This window comes from Triticum urartu, chromosome 3 (genome assembly GCF_003073215.2).
Source record: "Triticum urartu cultivar G1812 chromosome 3, Tu2.1, whole genome shotgun sequence".
NCBI lineage: Eukaryota > Viridiplantae > Streptophyta > Magnoliopsida > Poales > Poaceae > Triticum > Triticum urartu.
In genome coordinates this window covers 611,453,391-611,466,455 of record NC_053024.1, presented here as the reverse complement: position 1 = coordinate 611,466,455, position 13,065 = coordinate 611,453,391, and positions in this window count along the sequence as shown.

Sequence of the window (13,065 nt, the reverse complement as noted above, 5' to 3'; positions counted from 1 at the left end):
TTAGGATCACGCGGTGAAATTGGCCTTACGCGCTTGCCTGGTCAGGCCAAGCCCATTGTTTCCGGTGTGATGATAATACAGAAACGTAGTAGTATCCCGTCCTTTGCCACACTGCTCTGTGGTCAAATCCCGTATGCGCGTAGTACGTCGCTGCAGTGTCTGACTGTCTTGTATCGTTTGTGTCTACATGCTCCCGGACGCCCACTGCACGTTCAGCTCATGTGCAGGAACAGACGCTCTCGGCCAAGCAAGCGGCGCCATACTTGTCTCGCCTCTCGCTGTCGCTGCCGTTTCTTTATCAGGCTCCAATGCCAGATGTCGCACGGGGCACCTAATAAGCGGCTAAACACACCTTTCGGCACTAATGAGAATGGAGGAGGGAGGGACATGGGAACGGCCGCACTGGAGATCGGTCTCGCCGCTCTAGGAGTCACTCAAGGACGTATGCCCTACCATGTGTATGTAGTGGCAGATGAAGTGCAGTACACCCTACTGGTCTACTGTCATTTCATACAGTGTTTAGTGGTAATTGCTTCACCTTCCGCTGGATAAATCACACTCTCTCTGTACTTCAGATGGAGGCGGGCGGGGAGAGCGAGCGAGGCATCTTTGTGCAGTGACATCCGTCCCCCGAAAATAGGCCGGTTGATCGGTAGTATCACGGCTGCACCCCGAGGCGTCGAGCGGTCGAGGTCGAGCGCGATTGGGCGACGAGAATCCCGGCCCCTGCCCGCACTGGTCGCCGTCACGCTTGAGACTTGAGTTGAGGTGACGGAGTAGGTTCCCGTCCGCTGTCTAAAACGTGCCCATCGCAGCAATTGTTTCTTTCGTTTTCGACAGAGCCACCTTCGTGCCGCAGAACCCCTTTGTCTTATTGCGTGTCATGCTTCATGATTAAACTATGACGTGGTTGGTTTGGTTCTTGTTTATCCTAATAATGGACTGCTAATGGCGCTGCATCACCATTACAACACAAGGAAATAGTACTTGTTTCGAGGTAGTTAAAGTATGCCATCGGATTTGCCACCTTTGTCGCGGCGTTGCGAAGTTCCGCTCCTTTTTTCACCTGCCACGAATAAAACCGCGGGAAACGACTACCGTTTGCGACTTTGATGGAGCGTCGGACAGAAGACACAGTAAAAAAAACGGAAAGGTGTGCAAGGTGACAAGGTTTCCCTTCCCTAAATGACATATTGACATGTGATCTAGCTAGAGCGGTGAGAGGTCACCAATCACATCTCGAGGAAATTAGTAGCAATAACTTTTTTTGTGGGTAAAATTAGTAGCAATAATAATGGAGAATAGACAATGATCCGATGTCCCTGAAGATTTTCATCAGACTTTTTTTTGCGGATTTTCGTCAGACATTGTACTCTGCCACTCCCAAGTCCTAACCTAAGTTTTTTTTCTGATGTGAAAGGCAGGTGCGCTGCCCGTTTCATATAGATGGGAAGAAAGGAGAAAAATGTACAAGAGTTAGTTATATTCGTAGCAAAAAGAAAAACAAGTTACATACGCCCTCCATTCCACAATGTAGTATGTCCGTGCTTCTCGAGATCTAAGTTTGATCATAAAATTAACCAACGAGACCGACTGCGATGGAAGCAAAAATTATACCACTGAGTCTCGGAAAGCGTGGACGCACCAACGAGAATAGAGGAAGTACTGCATAGCACAAGGGCGACATCAAGCCCCAGGGAATGAGAGTACCAGCAATCCTCAAGACAGGAGAAAATACGCATCGCATGACGAGGTACTGTAAACTTTGCCTCACCAGGTACGAAACAAACGAGCACCTAGTGCGGGAGTGCCTTTCACCCGTGGTGTTCGAGGCATCGTCTCCCCTTGGCTTTCCATCCCTCATGGGGCGGCGCATATTTTCTCCTAACCTAAGCTTAGCTCCACTGTGAAACAGCCACTAGCACTATGCTTAGCGGTGCTAATTGAAGCAAATCAAACATGTACTAGGACTAGGAGTCTAGCTAGACATGAAGGAAAAGCAGGCAAGCTTTTTTTTCCAAGACCTTCAAAAAGGAAGGAAATCATGGAATGATCCATTTAACCTTTTGTAAGACCTTCAAAAGAAGAGAATCATAATGGATGGCACATTTAACCGGCACTACTAATATAATTGACCCGCATGCATGGGTCCTGCCGATCTTTCATAGGCGCGCCCGGATCTTTCACCTTTCACGATTCACGGAACAAACAGCAAGCGCACAGTATTTGAATTAATGGTGTAGGCCTAACCCCGGAGATGGAGAAGAGACCCGCCGGCCGGAATCATTTGGCCGGCCGGAACATTTCCGGTGCAAGAAAACACACAGAGACAGCGACGCTCATTTGGCGCGCTTCCGGAGGAGATAATAATACGTACGGGGGGAAGAGGATAAGCGCTGGCTAGCAAGAGGAAAGCGGGCGCGACGGGGACGGGGCCGGAGATCGATCGACGAGGCTACTGCTAGATTCTAGATGCGTGGAGACCAAATCATGGCTTCTGTAGGACCTGCGTGTTTTTTCCGGCCACCGTGTTGACAAAAAAACCTCATCCTACGTGGGATCGGCGGCTGGCTGGAGACATACGGCGGCGAGCGGGCCACTGGGAGCACGTGCTTTTGGCTCGCCGGATCACGCGCGCGGTGACCGCTTCATGCATGGCATCTTCTGGAACCGCCGTGCCGGCGATAGGCTCCCCTGGCCGCGCGCGTCGGGGCATCTCGCGCGCGCGAGCGGCGAGCCGGCGACCATGTCAGCACGGCCAGGGCTAGCGCTCCCGGTGAGTCAAGACATGCACGTAGCGTGAGCGATCGGCGTTGCCCGCGAGCGCGCTAGGGAAAGCTTGGCCCGTTGCTGCTTGACGCGTACTACGTACTAGATCCGGGATGTCACTCACGCGGGAATTGGCATCGCATGCAGCCGGGTCGCCCGGAAAGGAGGGGCGGCCGGGGCCTCGCGCCGGCTGCCGTGTCGGGACGGGCCTGCGGACGTAGCTAGGGCTACCGGCCACGTGATCCGGATAGGATCGTCGGTCGACTCGTTCCTTTCCGGCCGTGTCTTTTTGCTCGAAACGCGCAAGCCATATATCATCTACTATCAAGATAGGATCGCGCCCGCCCTCGGAAGTTGGACTCGGGGCTTCATGGGCACTGCACGGCACCATGACCGACCACCTGTATCGCTGTACGTGCAGGTGTTGGCCAACCGATAGTTACAGCGCGATCTTGTCTTCGTGCTGCTCGTACTGGCTGGGGCAGTGTGTTGGCAGATTCTACAACTGCGTGATAACCCAGCTGGGACGGCATGCATGGGGTGGACGAAATTATCCAAGACACTCTTGCTTCTTTCTTTCGCGGTCATGTGTGTTTGGCCTCGATCGACTCACATGTCCCGATCAACCAGTGCTCATTCATGGTTGTGCTTAGCCCTAGGGAGGTGCCGGGATGGATGCACATGCGATATCACATGTGAGCCGTGGGTGATTGGTCAGAGATCCTATCTGTCAGCTCATGATCATAACGTCTGTGAGTTCACGCACCGTAGGAGGTTTCCGGTCTATCAGAAGTTATTACAGGTAAACAACAGGCGGAAGAGAAAACAAGTCGTTTCATGCATGTGCAAAGTTTTTCTTTTTAGAAAAGGATGCATGTGCAAAGTTGGAGGATATACGCGTAGAAACCACTAAAAACAGCTAATACGCTGACACCTAGCAGACTAACAGTAGTCCTTTGTACCACATACTAGAAGCTATTGCCCTTTTTGTCTCTTGATTGACTGAGTCCACGTGACACGGTAGAAATATTAATCACGCTAGCTTTGCCTTTAGCCAAGCACCAAAGAAATGGTCTACGGTACCTGGTTAGCTGCTCGTGGCTAGCAGCTAAACGTTGCTAACCATCACCGCAAAGAACTGCATTTCAGAGATGACGAATAGGAATCTTTGTCGCACATGATTACCTAATCATACATGTGGGCTACTCCCTCCGTACCAAAATAAATGACTCAACTTTACATTAACTTTAGTATATACATCCTTCTAGACAACACTAATACAATATAATCATAAATCATTGCGTGGCGGCAAGAACAACAAGTGTATAAATAAAATACACACCGTGGGACCTCGCATAAGTTTCCTTCAGCATGCGTACACCTCCAGGGAATCATTAGTTAGTATGACAAGCACTATTATTAGCATGCCATCAGCATACAATTATTTTTCAAATTCAGCCGTACTTCTGCTGATGAATATATTGCTAAGTTCTCCGCCGCAACATCACACGGGCGCATCCTGCAGAATGACGCCAAAGTAATACGTGTTGGCAAAAGCTTCCTCCATCTGACATGTGCTTTGGCTCTCCAACCCCCGTTTCAACGAGAGAAATGAATAGATTTCGAAAACCAACATGCTTCCGAACTTTGTGATAAACCAAAAAATGATTTCGAACTGACCACTGCATGTCTCATCCTTTTAGCTAGATTCACTACTAGGAGTACTCAATGGTCAGTTCTCATACCGATTGCACATAATATTAGGTCTTTTAGGGTTTACTACTAGATTCACTACTAGGATTATTAGGTCTTTTAGGGTTTAGGGTTTCTAGTAGGGTTTTCATGTTTTAGCTTATTTAAGTTTTTTTCTGCGTTTTTGCAACCAAACGTCATGATAGTATTTATGCTCTAATGCAGCCTGTAATTTTGTGGGCCATCAAGCAAACTGCAGAACATGGTTAGAGCTAACATTAGTCCTGTCCGGCTCAGCCGACTCACACATACTAGGGTGACAAAAATGACCCAAGCAACCAAACATGCCATACAAACTCAGCATATATATAGATTAAAAATTATCTAGTGTTAGATACAACCACAAATTTATCCAGTTTCGAAAGGGTGAGAGGTAGACAGCAAAAATAGGATAATTTTTCGTTTGCATAGACAAAGATTGGTGTCCCCATCCAAATATTGCCACGAAGACACATGACCGGAGCAATGACGAAGACGTTGGCGCCGTTTCTTTGATTGAACTTGTTATTACTTGTATACGTGCTCACATGGCTTGCTATACGTGTCTGGTACATTATTACGCACGCCCCGGGAATCTCATCGCCCTGGATAGCATAGAATACTGCAGCGATCCATGCAACTGTATATATTTGCATGCGACATAGCCGCTCGGATTTAAGTGCGTGAAGCATCGAGTCAAGATATCATTTCTCCGCTAGATTCGGTGGGTCTGCTCATGTTTTCATAACTTATCAGGTAATGATTCATGCCACCTGTTCCCCTGTACCTGTTCACGGTTTGCTTAATTTGTTGTACATGTCGACTTCATGTTGCCAAACAGTAGGTTTCTGTTGGCCGGGCCGTTGCTCTAGTTTGGTACTATGCCATCCTTTTTTCGTACGCACGCATGCTGAATAATACAAGCATGATGGATCGGATCCCTTCTCAAATTGAGCACGTACCACATGCAGGAGATTTATTAGTTGTAACTGGCAGTTGAAAGATGAGCCACATGCACGTAGTACCACATCCACATGGTTTCTCTTGACCCCCTGGTTGGGCTGATGACTGACGTACGTACCCTATATATTGTTTTTCAGAGGCGGAGAGAGTTGAGCAATGATGCGGCGGTACCACTACTTTTGTTCAAAAATAAGCAACAATCATGCGGCACTACTCCCTGCTTTTGTTTACCTAGAACTGACAGTGCAATCGGACCCAGGACGACATGATGAAGCTGCCACGTCGGTTCTTACGAGGCATGCAGCTCGATTAATCGAGGACATACCTATCAGTGAGCACGTCCTCTCCGACGGTAAAAGCAAACCAACTTGGACCGATTTTTTTTTGAGTTGTAAACTTGCACCGCATTTCATCATATAAAAACTTGGCGCGCGCTGGGAAGATACCCATCGAGCAGCAGTGGCGATTCAGCCCCAATTAATCGACACTGCAGCAGCCTGACCCCTGAAACGCACCGTGTTAGAGCATCTACAGCCGGACCTTTCAAACTCGTTTCATACGTTCGGACGGGCTGCCTGATCACGTTTTTTTGACTCAGATGGATACCTCAAACAGGCCTCAAATGTCCAGGCTGGCCGACACCCCTCATATCCAACTCAAATATGGGGCGGATACGGAGGCGTCCGGGCTCGTCCGGGCACGCCTGCCACGTCGGACCCGGTCCATGTTGGCCCACCCGACCCCGCATATATTCGTCCCCATCCGCTCGCCGGAGCAAACCCTAGCCACTTCACTTCACTCCACTCCCCTCCCCTCCGCCAACCGAGCTCGTCTCCGACGAGTTCCGGTTGTCTCCGGCATGGCAGGCAACGGATCAGACACGGACCACTCCGGATCCGTCGACTGCGGTGTCATCCCGTGCAGGTTGGAGGAGGCAATGACTGTCCGCATTGCACTCTGTCGCTCCCGGGAGGACAGCGCCCGGCCGACGGACGTATCTGTCCGCCGCGACTCCATAGCGTCGACTCACTTGGCGCTCGGGTCGTCTGGGGTTGGATCCTCGCAGTCCCGGCCGGAACTCCTTCCCGATCACCAGTCCGGCAGAGTATGAGTCCCTTCGGGACCGGGCGGCCCGCCGTGGGAAGGAGAGGATAAGGGCTGCCGAGGCCCGTATCGAGGCGAACATGGCGGCGGCTGAGGCGGCTGATGCGGTGGCGCGGGCGGCCGCAGAGGACCAAGCCATCCGCGCCGGCATTGTGAAGAAAACGGCAGGGGAGGAACACGTGCGCCCTCGCCCGAGAGCAGAATCGGGCGGTCCGTGCCATGACCAGACTGCCGCCGAAGGAGGAGAAGGAAGACAGCTACGGTGAGGACATCTCCGGCGACGAGCAGATCCGGCTCGATCCGTATTGCGTCTTCGACCGGTACTTCCATGAGAAGGACGGCAAGGGCGCCAGGAAGGGCAAGGGCAGCCGTGGATGAACTCTACCATAGCCAAACTTGTCAAATTTTGGTAGTCCGATGATATGTAGTTTAGTGGTGATGGAGTAACCGGACGATGTGTGTGCATCGACGTAGTTGCATGAGTTTGTATGAATTTGAGTTATGGTAATTGAGATGTCCGGATGTGAACACCATTATTTAAGGAACGATCGGGCAGTGCCCGCGGACACGTCCGAACGCGTCTGCGGGCGTTTGAGGGGGCGGATTTGCCAAGTCCGACTGTAAATGCTCTTAGGGCATCTCTAGCCGCGCCCCCAACAGCCCCTCCAGACGCCTTTTTGTTGGGGAACGTAGCAGAAATTCAAAATTTTCTACGCATCACCAAGATCAATTTATGGAGTAATCTAGCAACGAGGGGAAGGAGAGTGCATCTACATACCCTTGTAGATCGCTAAGCGGAAGCGTTCAAGTGAACGGGGTTGATGGAGTCGTACTCGTCGTGATCCAAATCACCGATGATCCTAGTGCCGAACGGACGGCACCTCCGCTTTCAACACACGTACAGCCCGGTGACGTCTCCTACGCCTTGATCCAGCAAGGGGAGAAGGAGAGGTTGGGGAAGACTCCATCCAGCAGCAGCACAACGGCATGTTGGTGGTGGAGGAGCGCGGTACTCCAGCAGGGCTTCGCCAAGCACTACGAGAGACGAGGAGGGAGAGGGGTAGGGCTGCGCCAACAAGGAGATTGAATCGCGTGTTGGGCTGCCCCTTTGCCTCCACTATATATAAGGGGAGAGGGAGGGCTGCGCCCCCACCTAGGGTTCCCACCCTAGGGGTGGCGGCAGCCCCAATCCCATCTAGGGTGGCTGCCAAGTGGAGGGGGAGAGGGAGGCGCACCAGGCATGGGCCTTAGGGCCCATCTGCCCTTAGGGTTTGCCCCCTTTTCCCCTTAGGCGCATGGGCCTTGGTGGGGAGGCGCCCCAGCCCACTTAGGGGCTGGTCCCTTCCCACTATTGGCCCATGTAGGCCTCCGGGGATGGTGGCCCCACCTGGTGGACCCCCGGACCCCTCCGGTGGTCCCGGTACACTACCGGTGCTGCCCAGAACACTTCCGGTGGCCAAAACCATACTTCCTATATATTAATCTTTACCTCCGGACCATTCCGGAACTCCTCGTGACGTCCGGGATCTCATCCGGGACTCCAAACAACATTCGGTAACTGCGTACCTACTTTCCCTATAACCCTAGCGTCATCGAACCTTAAGTGTGTAGACCCTACGGGTTCGTGAGTCATGCAGACATGGTCGAGACAACTCTCCGGTCAATAACCAACAGCAGGATCTGGATACCCATGTTGGCTCCCACATGCTCCACGATGATCTTATCGGATGAACCACGATGTCAAGGACTTAATCAATCCCATATACAATTCCCTTTGTCTAGCGGTACGATACTTGCCCGAGATTCGATCGTCGGTATCCCGATACCTTGTTCAATCTCGTTACCGGCAAGTCTCTTTATTCGTTCCGTAACACATCATCCCGTGATCAACTTCTTGATCACATTGTGCACATTATGATGATGTCCTACCGAGTGGGCCCAGAGATACCTCTCCGTTTACACGGAGTGACAAATCCCAGTCTCGATTCGTGCCAACCCAACAGACACTTTCGGAGATACATGTAGTGTACCTTTATAGCCACCCAGTTACGTTGTGACGTTTGGCACACCCAAAGCACTCCTACGGTATCCGGGAGTTGCACAATCTCATGGTCTAAGGAAATGATACTTGTCATAGGCTCTATACAGTATGCCATGCTAAACGATTATCATGAACAATGAACTATAATAATAATAACTAATTTATTATTGCCTCTAGGGCATATTTCCAACAGTCTCCCACTTGCACTAGAGTCAATAATCTAGTTCACATCGCCATGTGATTAACACTCACAGGTCACATCGCCATGTGACCAACATCCAAGAGTCTACTAGACTCAATGATCTAGTTCACATCACTATGTGATAAACACTCAAAGAGTTCTGGGTTTGATCATGTTATGCTTGTGAGAGAGGTTGTAGTCAACAGGTCTTGCCATATTCAGATCCCTATGTATTTCGCAAAACTTTATATCGTAGATGCTGCTACCACGTTCCACTTGGAGCTATTCCAAATTGTTGCTCCATTATACATATTCGGTATCTCTACTCAGAGCTATCCGGATAGGTGTTAAGCTTGCATCGACGTAACTCTTTACGTTGAACTCTTTATCACCTCCATAACCGAGAAACATTTCCTTATTCCTCTAAGGATAATTTTGACCGCTATCTGGTGATCTACTCCTAGATCACCTTTGTACCCTCTTGCCAGACATGTGGCAAGGCACACATCAGATGTGGTACTCAGCATGGCATACTGTATAGAGCCTATGACAAGATCATAGGGGACGACCTTCGTCCTTCCTCTTTCTTCTGCCGTGGTCAATCTTTGAGTCTTACTCAACTTCACACCTTACAACTCAGGTAAGAACCCCTTCCTTGACTGATCTATTTTGAACTCCTTCAAAAACATGTCAAGGTGTGCGTTCTTTGAAAGTATCATCAGGCGTCTTGATCTATATCTATAGATCTTGATGCCCAATATGTAAGCAGCTTTATCCAGGTCTTCCTTTGAAAATCACTCTTCAAACAAACCGTTTATGCTTTCCAGAAATTCTACATTATTTCGGATCAACAATATGTCATCCACATATACTTATCAGAAATGTTGTAGTGCTCCCACTCACTTTCTTGTAAATGCAAGTTTCTAACAAACATTTTATAAACCTAAAAGCTTTGATTACTCCATCAAAGCATATATTCCGACTCCGAGATGCTTGCTCTAGTCCATAGAAGGATTGCTGGAGCCAGCATACCTTTTAGCATCCTTAGGATCGTCAAAAACTTTTATTGTATCACATACAACTTCTCTTACGAAAACTTGGTAAGAAAACTTGTTTTGACATCCATCTGTAAGATTTCATAATCGAAAAATACAGCTAATGCTAACATGATTCCGACGGACTTAAGCATCGCTACGGGTGAGAAATTCTCATCGTAGTCAACTCCTTGAACTTGTGAAAAGACTCTTTCCCACAAGTCGAGCTTCATAGATGGTAACATTACCGCCCACGTCCGTCTTCTTCTTAAAGATCCATTTATCTCAATGGCTTGCCGATCATCGGGCAAGTCCACCAAAGTCCATATATGGATCCTATCTCGGATTTCATGGCTTCTAACCATTTGTCGGAATACGGGCCCACCATCGCGTCTCCATAGCTCGTAGGTTCATTGTTGTCTAACAACATGACATTTAAGACAGGATTACCGTACCACTTAGGAGTAGTACATATCCTTGTCGACCTACGAGGTTCGATAGCAACTTGATCCGAAGCTTCATGATCACTATCATTAACTTCCTATTCAACAGACGTAGGCTCCACAGAAAACATCTTTCTGTGTTGCATCACTCTCTGGTTGAAATAAAGGTTCGACAACCTCATCAAGTTCTATCTTCCTCCCACTCAATTCTTTCGAGAGAAACTCCTTCTCGAGAAAGGACCCGTTCCTAGCGACAAACAATTTGCCCTCGGATCTGAGATAGAAGGTATACCCAACTATCACCTTTGGGTATCCTATGAAGATGTGTTTGTCCGCTTTGGGTTCGAGCTTCTCTGGCTGAAGCCTTAAGCATCGCAGCCCCAAACATTAAGAAACGACAACTTTGGTTTCTTGCCAAACCAATGCTCATACGACATCGTCTCATCGGACTTAGATGGTGTCCTATCTAAAGTGAATGCAGCTGTCTCTAACGCATAACCTCAAACTGAAAATGGTAGATTGGTAAGAGACATCATAGATCGCACCATATTTCATAGGGTTTGATTACGACGTCCGGACACACCATTACAACTGTGGTGTTCCAGGTGGATTCAACTGCGAAACAATTCCACAATGTCTTAAGTGATTTGCCAAACTCATAACTCAGAAAATCCCCTTTTGATCAGATCGTAGGAACATGATCTTATTGTTATGATGATTCTTAACTTCACTCTGAAATCGCTTGAACTTTTCAAACGTTTCAGACTTGTACTTCATTAAGTAGATATACCTATATCTACCCAAATCGTCAGTGAAGATGAGAAAATAGCGATATCCACCACACGCTTCAATTCTCATTGGATCACACGCATCAACATGTATGATTCCAACAAGTCACTTGCCCGTTTCATTGTACCTGAAAGCGGGGTCTTAGTCATCCTGCCCATGAGGCATGGCTGGCATGTGTCAAGCAATTCAAAATCAAGTGACTCCAAACATCCATCGACATGGAGTTTCTTCATGCATCTTACGCCAATATGACCTAAGCGGCAGTGCCACGAGAAAGTGGTACTATCATTATTAACTCTACATCTTTTGGCGTGAACATGTGTATTACCACGACCGAGATTCAATGAACCATTCACATAGGGTGCATGACCATGAAAGGTATCATTCATGTAAACAGAATAACCATTATTCTCTAACTTAAATGAATGACCGTATTGCAATGAACATGATCTAATCATATTCATGCTCAACGTAGACACCTAATAACATGTATCTAGGTTCAATACTAATCCCGAAGGCAGATGGAGCGTGCGATGGTGATCTCATCAACTTTGGAAACACTTCCAACACACATCGTCACCTCGCCCTTAGCCAGTCTCCGTTTAGTATGTAGCTTTTGCTTCAAGTTACCAATAATAGTAACTGAACCGGTATCCAATACCTCGGTGCTACTAGGAGTACTAGTTAGGTACACATTAATAACACGTATTTACTTTGTTGAAGTTGCCAGCCTTCTTATCTACCATGCATTTGGGGTAATTCCGCTACCAGTGACCGTTCCCCTTACAATAGAAGCACTTAGTCTCGGGTTTGGGTTCAACCTTGGGTTCCTTTACTGGAGCGGCAACTGGTTTGCCATCCATGAAGTTTCCCTTCTAGCCCTTGCCCTTCTTGAAACCAGTGGTCTTATTAAACCATCAACACTTGATGCTCCTTCTTGATTTCTACCTTTTGCAGTCTTAAGCACCGCGAACAGCTCTGGGAACAACTCCATCCCTTGCATGTCATAGTTCATCACGAAGATCTAGTAGCTCAGTGATAGTGGCTAGAGAACTCCATCAATCACTATCTTATCTGGAAGTTTAACTCCCACTTGATTTAAGTGATTGTAGCACCCAGACATTCTGAGCACATGCTCACTAGCTGAGCTATTCTCCTCCATCTTGTTGGCAAAAGAACTTGTCAGAGGTCTCACACCTCTCAACACGGGCATGAGCCTGAAATCCCAATTTCAGCTCTTGGAACATCTCATATGTTCTGTGGCGTTCAAAACGTCATTGGAATCCCGATTCTAAGCCGTAAAGTATGGTGCACTAAACTATCAAGTAGTCATCAGGACGTGTCTGTCAGGTGTTCACAATATACACAGACGACGTTGTAGGGGTTTGCACATCGAGCGGTGCATCAAAGACGTAAGCCTTCTGTGTAGCAGTGAGGACACTCCTCGGACTACGGATCTAGTCTGCATCATTGCTTACAATATCTTTCAACTTAATTTTTCTCTAGGAACGTATTGAAACAGGGAGCTACAACGTGAGCTATTTATCTACAACATATTTGCAAAGACAATTTAGACTATGTTCATGATAATTGAGTTCATCTAATGAACTCCCACTCAGATAGACATCCCTCTAGTCATCTAAGTGAAACATGATCCGAGTCAACTAGGCCGTGTTCGATCATCATGTGAGACGGACTAGTCATCATCGGTGAACATCTTCATGTTGATCGTATCTACCATACGACTCATGCTCGACCTTTCGGTCTCTTGTGTTCCGAGGCCATGTCTGTACATGCTAGGCTCGTCAAGTCAACCTAAGTGTTTTGCGTGTGTAAATCTGTCTTACACCCGTTGTATGTGAACGTTAGAATCTATCACACCCGATCATCACGTGGTGCTTTGAAACGACGAACTTTCGCAACGGTGCATAGTTAGGGGGAACACTTTCTTGAAATTTTAATGAGGGATCATCTTATTTAAGCTACCGTCGTTCTAAGCAAATAAGATGT